Source organism: Triticum aestivum, chromosome 3A (assembly GCF_018294505.1).
Source record: "Triticum aestivum cultivar Chinese Spring chromosome 3A, IWGSC CS RefSeq v2.1, whole genome shotgun sequence".
Classification (NCBI taxonomy): domain Eukaryota; kingdom Viridiplantae; phylum Streptophyta; class Magnoliopsida; order Poales; family Poaceae; genus Triticum; species Triticum aestivum.
The window spans coordinates 459,971,575-459,981,642 of NC_057800.1; positions in this window are offsets into that span (position 1 = coordinate 459,971,575).

The window sequence follows — 10,068 nt, forward strand, 5'->3', positions numbered from 1 at the left end:
GAGGGACTTGCGCGTAGCCTCCTACTGGATTTATACCTTGGTTCTCAAAACTGAGGGAAATACATACGCTACTCTGCCACATCACCCTTTCCTCTTCAAGGGAAAACCAACACAAGTGCTCAAGAGGTAGCAGGCGCCGCCCTCACCATCTCCAACACGTCGCCTTCGTCTGCAATGACCACCACCATGTCATCCTAAGGCCCTGACTAGATCATCCACGTTGTCCTCTACCCAGCGTGCCAGGTCGCCCCGGATGGCCTCGGGCACAGGGGCAATGGCGGTGTCGAAATTGAAGTTGGGGTAGGTGTTCTAGATATGGCTGAAGACACGGGAGAACGTGCGCCTGAGCAGGTCGCGGCTCCTCTCTTCAATGAGCACGCGGGCCCTCTCAGATCGACTCTCCAGGCATGCCACCACGTTGGTGAGGAAAAGGAGGTGACTGGCATAATCGTTCGAGTGGGGATGAGGGGCACCTTCGTCGCAGATGGCGCCCAGTGCCGCGTTGGCTCTGATCCTGAGGCTTTGGAGCATGGGGGCGTGCTTGCGCTCCAGCGTCCATCGCCGGAGCACTTCTTCCCTGCTCTGCTGCGTGTAGGACTCAGCGCTGGTGACCCACTGCTGAAGGGAAAGCAGCTCGGCACGGGCAGAAGGTAGCTCATCTTGCACTAAGGTCAGGGCGGCTGCGGTGGCTTTCTCGCGATGTCCCGCCTCGGCCAACCCTGACCCGAGGGTAGTAGCCATGCCCACAGCTTCGGCTTCCACGAGCTTCAGCTTCAGGTCGTACCTGCCCTCAAGTTCCGCGCGAGCCTCGGCCACCCGGTGGTCGACCTCCTCCTGAGCCCTGGCCTCGCGCACACCGACAACATCCTCCGCTTGGGCGACTTGGCATTCCCTCGTCTCCAACCGCTCGAACTCAAGGCTGCGCTCCGCGGCTTCTAGCGACTACGCTTCCTCACGCTTCAGGATCTCTTCCTCGTCGGCAGGCGTCCCCTTCATCGACGCTAGGACGGCCTTGCGCACCTCCACTTGCCGCTCCAAGGAGGCGCTCCAGGCTTGGAGCTCCCATGCACATTTCTCTGCGGCCTCACGGCGACGGTCGGCTTCTCGGGCTTCTTCCAAGGCTCTAGCGTAGGCCTCATGCGAGGTCGCAAGAGACGCCTTGGCCTTCACATTGTCAAGCTCGTGCTGGTGGCGCCCAAGGTTGATGGCACCTTTAGTTTGTGCCGCTCCTCCGTCAGCCTAAGACTCTCGGCCTTGAGGCGCGCATCTACATCCACAAGTTCTCCACCAAGCCGGCTTATCACTCCCATCACCTCCCGAAAGAGCTCGTGGAAGACGACACTCCGTTCGTGCGCAAGCTTGAGCGCGCGGCCGATTCCGTCTTCCACAGCAGGGGTCGTCGAAGGGGCCCGAAGCGGCTCACTCCCTCCCGGCAGGGGGCTGGGGGCTGGCGCTTCCCCGATCATCATCTGGGCCATGACGGAGGCCTGGATGAGGGAGGGCCCCATGCTCGAAGTAGAAGCCAAGACCGAAGCCATCCAGCCTCCATCCACAACCAGAGGAGGTGCCCTTGGCACGCTCGTCGCACCCCCGACAAGGCCGATAAGAAGAGACGACAGGAGCGGGGGCTCGAGGTGCCAAGCTAGCGTGTCCGCCTCTCCGGCCGACCTCGCGCCGGGGTCGGCATGCTGGCTCAGGACGCTCAGGGCTAGTAGGAGATTCGAGGCAGTAGGAGGTTGCTTCCCGGGAGGCTTCGCAACCTTAGTAGAAGGGGACCTGAAGAGCCACTGTCAGGAAGGGAAGCATCACTCGAGGAATTATAAGGATAAGGTAACTACTCATCTATGGCGATGTACTTCCTGTGTTTCAACGATCGGAAGGCGCCACTGCAGCAGCTTGGGGACCCCTTCCTCTTTCGGAGCGCTTCAAAGTCCACACGGAGCCGGCCGGACCGCTGGACGTGGCGACCAGCGCAGGGCGCAACTGGTGAAGCGCCCGAGGAGACGACCTCAGGAGCACCAAGCCGGGGAGAGCCATCAGGCTCCACCTCGCAATGGCCTGCAATGGCCTCGGGAGCTTCGGCCTGAGGAGGAGCGGATTGCGTCGCCCCCTCAACTTCCACCCTAGGGCAAGAGTCATGGGCTCTCGGAGACGGCACCTCAGGAGCCATGGGAGGTGTCGACACCTCGTTACCCACGCCCCAGCCTCTGTTGGTGCTTGCCCCCTCCCCCGCGTCCGCTCTTGGGGCAAGATCGGCGCCATCAACAAGGAGGGCAACTACGGTGACAGGGTTCTCGTGGGGCCCTTAAGGCCAACCGGACGCAACCCCCATTCATCAAAGGGGGGTATCTGCCCCGTGAACTCCACTGTGTTTGATCAGCAGTACAAGAGACAACCCTCCGGTGGCATATCGGATGGCGAGGGGTGTCCTACCAGGACCTCGAGCACCGTCCTTTGTGCCTCGAGCAGAAACCCCGTATCCTGAAGCCTCATGCGATCCAGGCCGACAGACAGGGCCCACTGTCAGTGTCAAAACTGGCGGATCTTGTGTAGGGGGTCCCGAACTGTGCGTCTAAGGTCGATGGTAAGAGGAGACAGGGAACACGATGTTTACCCTGGTTCGGGCCGTCTCTATGGAGGTAATACCCTACTTCCTGCTTGATTGATCTTGATGAATATGAGTATTACAAGAGTTGATCTACCACGAGATCGTAATGGCTAAACCCTAGAAGTCTAGCCTATATGACTATGGTAATGAGTATCCTTCCCTTCGGACTAAGTCCTCCAGTTTATATAGACACCGGAAGGATCTAGGGTTACACAAGGTCGGTTACAAAGAAGGGAATCTACATATTCTGTCGTCAAGCTTGCCTTCCACGCCAAGGAGAGTCCCATCCGGACACAGGTGTAGTCTTCGGTCTTCGTATCTTCACAGCCCATCAGTCCGACCCACGGCTAATAGGCCGGACACCTGAGGACCCCTTAGTACAGGACTCCCTCAGTAGCCCCTGAACCAGGCTTCAATGACAAGGTATCCGGCGCATAGATCTATCTTCGGCATTGCAAGGCGGGTTCCTCCTTCCGAACCCCAAGATAGTCTTCGGACGTATTGATAGTGTCCGGACCTGTAACACACACCCCACACACAACTGCAGAGAAAATATAATAATCCACGTGTCTAATCCGTGGACAACTTTTTACAACATGACATCACGTCTGTCCAGTCATAATTTCGAACTGTTTTTATCTCTCATTCCGCGTTTCAAGATGCGGTTTCCATTGGCACGTCCTGCAAAGCAGAGACCGTGTCCCCGTATTGTGGGATTTTCATTCATACGGGCATGGGTAACCCAACCGTGCCGTTTACACAACCCTTGGGAGTAGGCGAATTTTAAGGCGAGTGGGGAGACGTTCAATATTTATCGCCTTTAAAAGGAGATAAGAATCCATTTCCTTCACCCACGCCTTCTCTCTTCTTCTGCCCTTCCACTCTCGAGCTCCAGCGCCCAAGTTCTCATCTTCTCTGTCTCGAGCAAGCACTCAACCATGTCCGGATCCGGAGCTGGTGGCAAGTGGATGGCCTCCTCTGTTAAGAAGAAAGACATCAAGGAGCTCCGAGAGGCCGGATACCTGGCCAAGGAAATCATTCACCATCTCCCGTCTGAGGGATATATCATCCCTACCCTAGAGCCTCATGAGAGGGTTGTGTTTCTCACACATTTCGTCCGCGGGCTGGGATTCCCTCTCCACCCATTTGTCCGCGAACTGATGTTTTACTACGGGCTGGACTTTCATGATCTAGCCCCCAATTTTATCCTCAACATCTCGGCATTTATAATCGTTTGCGAGGCCTTTCTTCGTATCCCACCTCACTTCGGCTTATGGCTGAAGACCTTCAATGTAAAGCCGAAGGTGCTGAGAGGCCAAAAAGCAGAGTGCGGAGGTGCCATGGTGGGCAAGATGCCCAACGTCACATGGAACGAAGGCTCCTTTGTAGAGACGGTGAAGGGGTGGCAGTCGGGGTGGTTCTACATCACCAAGCCGCGCGACACCAACTGGGCGGCGGCCCCTGAATTCTGATCCGGAGTTCCGATGCGGCTCACCTCCTGGCAAGAGAAGGGCCTAACCTGGGGCTCTTCGAACGAGCTAACTAGGCTCCAGACGTGCGTCCAGAACATGATAACCAAGAGAATAAAACTCGTCAACGTGATCCAGGTTATGCTCATTCGCCGGATCCTTCCGTGCCAACGCCGGACTTGCTATTTGTGGGAGTTCGATCCGGCCAAGCACCAGACGCTGCTAGAGCTCTTTGGCACGACGCACAAAGACATCTAGAAAGTGCTTTTCAATGCCGGCGAGACACCACTGCCCACAACCGAGGATCGTGGGCTCAGCTTAAAACGCTAGGTTAATTCGGTAAGTTCTTTCATGTTTTCAAGGTATAGCCTTTACCGACATATTCTAAGAAGGAGTCTAAGCCTCCCTACCAATTTTTTAGGCCTCGATCAATATAGCTAGGCATATTAACTGTCCGGCTCCGCTACCCGAAGACCAAGAGAACCCGCTTCTGACATAGATGCTGTTCCCGACACCTTATGATGTGCCAGAGAAGAAGGCCAAGAAAACGGCCAAGGGGGTCCGGAGTGGCCTTCGCCAAAAAGGCGCTTCGGACGCGACGTTGGAAGACGGGACTCGCTCCTCGGTTACCTAAGATGACGACGAGGAGGAGGAAGAAAGCGACTCCATCCTTGAGGGGGAAGGAAGAAAAGGGGGGCCTCCCTAAATTTGGAGGCGAAGGTGCCCAAGAGGGGGAAGGGTTCCCTCGCGGATAACTCCGTGTGGGATGTCGATAGCAGTCCGCAGCGACCCCCCAGAACCAAGCCTCAGGCCGCCTCGTAAGTACCTTTATGCACATCCAAATGTTTGGCCTTCCCACTTTGCAATATAGGTATGTTTAAATTGTGCTATTGCAGTCCGGCCTGCAACAGCTCCCCGCGATCCTCAACAGGCGGTTCGCTAGATTCAAAGGAGATGGCCAGCGTGTCACTGCCGCACGCTCACTCTCCCTCGGCCAAGGGTGATGAAGAGGTGGTGTCCCGAAGGACCTTCCCAGGTCAGGGAGAGGTTCCGGAGGTCATCGGGGTGGCGCCCAAGGATGACTCGTCGGCCGCCGGACACATGGGGGAAAAAGCCCTCATGGGGACTGGAGATGGGGGCCAAGTTCCGTTCGGCCCCCAGCCGGATACCATTCCGGAGACCTACACGGCTCCGGATTCCAGCGAATGGCCTTCCCCTAAAGGAGGAGGTGTGGCTGTTCCATCGGTGACCTCTGTCCAACCAGAGGCACCTGATAATCTACTGGAAGCGCCATGCGGCGCTTTTGTTGTGGATGAACACCGTGTCCTTATGGGTACGGTGATCGAGAAGGTTCAGTCTGCCAAAAACGGACTAACCGAAGCTTGCGCTAGCCTTTTAACAGGCTTTGAGGTAATAATTGTAAAAATAATATCACAGCGTAGACAGTAGCCCCTAATGCTTTGTTCGGTGTTCGGAAAGAAAAAGCCAAACAGAGGATCAAAACAATTTTCGCAGGAGGCTAACATAAGATGTGTATGTGAATAAGCAGGCGTCGCTGCTGGCTGCTGCCGCTCATACTGCAGAGGTCTCCAACCTAAAGCAGAGCCTGGAGCGGGCCGAAGAGGAGGTCGGCCTCATGAAGAAGCAGCTGGAGGACAGCCAAGGTACGCAGTGACCTGCGCGTGAATTGAGGAAGGATGAATGTTTCGTGCTGACTAAAGTGTCATGAGTTTTATTAGGGGCCACGACCGAGGTGGCGGCCCTCAAGAAGGCGTTAGCCGAGGCCGAGGACAAAGTGGCCGAGGAGCGCGCTACGCGTGAGAAGCATGAGGCTCGGGTTGGCGAGGTCCAGCAATAGCTCCAGGATGCTGTCAAGAAGTACGAGTCCTTGGAGCGTGATTCTAAGACGCAAGTGTCCGAACTTGCGAATGCCCGCCGAAGCACACAAGAGGCTCGAGCCGAGGCCTAGAGTGCCCTTATGGAAATCCAAGCGGCCAAGAAGATCGTGGCGGGTAAGGCTTTCATTATGCAAGCAAATATGTGAAGGAAGCATTCCTTTTACTTACCTGCGTTTGGAGCTCTCCAGGGGCGTTTATGGATTTGCCGCGCAGTGTATCAGATGCTGCCAAGTTCTATCGAGCCAAAGAAGGGAGTTCTATGGAGAAGCTGTTCTGGTCTCAATATCTTGGACCAAAACATCCGTTGTCCTTCAGCGACCAGCTGAAACAGCCGGCTGAGCTGCACAAGGCGGCTGAGCTAGCCATGAAGGAGCTGATAGTCCGACTATGGCCTGCCGTGCCGATACCCAGCAGCTACTTCGGACTTGTGAAGCGGCTTGTTGATGCCTGCCCACTTCTTGAGGTTATAAAGTGGTCGGTCTGTATCGAAGGTGCACGGATGGCCTTTGCCCGCGTCAAGAGGCATTGGGCGAAGATGGATGCCAAGAAGCTAATGACCGAGGGGCCACCTGAGGGCAAGGAGCACCGCCGACCCGAGGTATATTTTGATGGTGTCTTGGAGGATCTCGCATTGTTGCGGACCATTGTGAAAAAGACACTATCCCTGAATGAATGTACTCAAGCTCCCTCGACCTTGTAAAACAAGGTGTTTATGCAATATAATGCTTGTTATGTTTTAAGCAATTTACTTCCTGTGCGGACGTGTTGTATGAAATCTGAGGGTTAACCAGTCGTCGGCTTCTGCCCCCACGTAGGTAGTACGAGGGTGTTCGGGATGGAATCTAAACAATCTTGATCCAATTAGATGGTCCATGAAGGAGTTGTTTAGCGCAATGAACCAGGCAACCAGACTATGCGGCTGTAACGCCCTCACTTAGCCATAGGAGTTTGACAATAAAAACATGGGCGCAGCCCCTAGTATCTGGACTAGAGTACTATAAGCGTCTGATCGGGAAGTACCAATCCTTCGCGTAATGCGGACGAAATCTCCAATGATTTGTAACCTTTGAACAGCTGACCGGCTCTCGCCGCATCATGACAGTCAGTTTTCGGCTTCCTCTACTGAGGTCTCCATTGGATAAACCAAGGCACAATCGTAGTCGCTCTCCCTTTACTACCTTCGCCGATATAGCGGAATGTAAGGTAGCAAGCACAGGAGCCGGGTAACCCAACTATTGACCAAAGACATGATTCAGAGCCAATGCATATAATGCTAAATTCGGGGTGTCGAACTATACTTATAAAAAGTGTTCGGACTTTTGTTGCCGTAATGTGGGGTGCTATAAAGCCCCTGGCAAACATCAAACGTACCAAAGTGTACGAGTGCTACCTGATAGGGTTATCCATAGGGGAACTATGAGAAAAAACAGAAAGAAAGCAGAAAAGGTGCAAAGGTAAAAAGCTGGGGTCCTAGAACTCCAGCCGTAAACTATTCTCATTGTAATTTAATTAGCACGTCGAAGCGCGTTGATATAGGTAGTGCGATAAGCAACATGCTATTTAACATGCGGAAACCAAGGGAGAGCTGCATGTGGGTCCTGAAAAACAGGTAGAGTTATCGTTAACGGAATCACCTAAAAAGTCCCCCATATATCTGTGTTTCTCGCCGTCTTGGTGTGTTTATCCTTCAAGAGGACCGATAACCAGACCACCCGATGGGGTCTGTGCGATCGATACCTGAAAAGGAGACAAGTAAAAGTGAAAGTATGTGTGTATCTGATGTCAGTTGAGCCATACTATGGACCACAAGCTAGCTATGCCTCCGTCGACGCCCATGTGATTTTGAGTGCGTAGTTATGTACGCGCGGCACGAATGCCACCACTTGATCAGGACTGAGACGGAGGCCGGATTGCTAGTCGAGCTCCTGACGAGCCGAGCTCTCCTGCTGCAGAGTAGTTCGGACCCTCTTAACAGTGTCCGTGGGCTCGGCAGCCGAATTAAGGTTCTGCTTGAGAAGGCTGCTCTATACTTCTGCTACTAAGGTAGCTGTGTGCTCTTCTGTACGGAGGGAGTGCTTCGTATTTCCATTGACCATTATGATGCCGCGTGGACCGGGCATCTTGAGCTTGAGATAAGCATAGTGTGGTACTGTGTTGAATCGAGCAAATGTAGTTCATCCGAGCAGTGCATGATAGCCACTGCGGAAGGGGACGATATCGAAGATTAACTCCTCGCTTCGGAAGTTGTCCAGAGATCCGAAGACAACCTCTAATGTGATTGAGCTCGTACAGCGGGCCTCTACGCCTGGTATGACTCCTTTAAAGGTAGTCTTTGTAGGCTTGATCCTTGATGGGTTAATGCCCATTTTTCGCGTTGTATCCTGATAGAGCAGATTAAGGCTGCTACCTCCATCCATAAGGACGCGAGTCAGGTGGAACCCATCAATTATTGGGTCTAGGACCAGTGCGGCTGAGCCACCGTGACGGATACTGGTTGGATGATCCTGGTGATCAAAAGTGATCGGGCATGACGACCATGGATTAAATTTTGGGGCGACTGGCTCTATCGCGCAGACGTCCCTGAGCGCACGCTTGCGCTCCCTCTTGGGGATGTTGGTAGCATATATCATGTTCACCATTTTGACATGAGGGGGAAACTTCTTCTGTCCCCCTGTGTTTGGTTGCCATGGCTCTTTGTCAGCGTCCTCACTTTGCGATCCCTTTTCCCTGTTCTTGGCGTTTAATTTGCCGGCTTGTTTAAAAACCCACCAATCTCTATTTGTATGATTGGGTGGTTTGTCCGGGGTGCCATGAATCTGGCACGGACGATCAAGTATGCGGTCCAAGCTGGATGGGCCTGAATTGTTCTTTTGGAACGGCTTCTTCCGTTGACCAGACTTAGAGCCACTGAATCTGGCAATGACCGCCGTATCCTCGGTGTTGTCACTGTTGTTTCGATGCTTGTATCTGTTGCGTCGAGATTTGTCTTTGTTGTTTTTAACTTCAGGGGTGCCGGTGTCGCTTGCATTGTTTTTGCTACGGGCCAACCAACTGTCCTCGCCTACACAAAAGCGGGTCATGAGTGCCGTGGGGGCCGCCGTGGATTTTGGCTTTTCTTGGCCGACATGGCGAGCGAGCCATTCGCCGCGAATGCCGTGCTTGAAGGTTGCTAGGGCTTCGGCATCTGGACAATCGATGATTTGGTTCTTTTTAGTTAGGAACCTTGTCCAAAATTTCCTGGCGGACTCACCGGGCTGTTGCACTATATGTCTTAAGTCATCAGCGTCCGGAGGTCGAACATATGTACCTTGGAAGTTACCGAGGAAGGCCTCTTCCAAGTCCTCCCAGTTGCTAATAGAATTTTTAGACAAACTGTTTAGCTAATGCCGAGTCGTACCTTTGAGTTTTAAAGGGAGGTATTTGATGGCGCAGAGGTCATTACCATGGGCCATATGAAATGTGGAGAATCAAGTCTTCGATCCACACCGCGGGGTCCGTGGTTCCATCGTATGATTCGATATTCACGGGCTTAAACCCATATCGGAATTCATGATCCAGGACCTCATCAATGAAGCAATGAGGGTGTGCGGAGCCTCTATATCGGGTCGTGTCGCGACGTAGCTCTGAAGGAGTTCGTCTGCGATTTTCAACCCGCACATGACTAAGTTTGTCATGTTCGAATAGGTTTCCGTCATCGCTTGTTGAGGCATGTCCTCATGATCCGTAGATTGATCTGGTATGTCCAGCTTTATTGTTCAGGTTTTGCCGGAGATCATATGTATGGTCATGGGCTAATTTACCTCTACCTGTGCGATGAGGCGAGGCGGGCTGGTGTTCGGCGTGAGTTTCTGTTTTGTCTCGACCACGTGGTGGTCGGTCAGCCGCATTGTACGATGGTGGTATGTATTCCGGCGCCTCCTCGTCAAACTAAGGTAGCAATTTGCGCTTTGGGTAGCTTTTGGTTGGGAGCTTGAGGCCGTATTCTTCGGCTGCTAGGACATTAGTCCATTTATCATTGAGCAGATCTTGGTCAGCTTGAAGCTGCTGCTGCTTCTTTTTCAGGCTCCTTGCAGTGGCTATTAGCTAGCGCTTG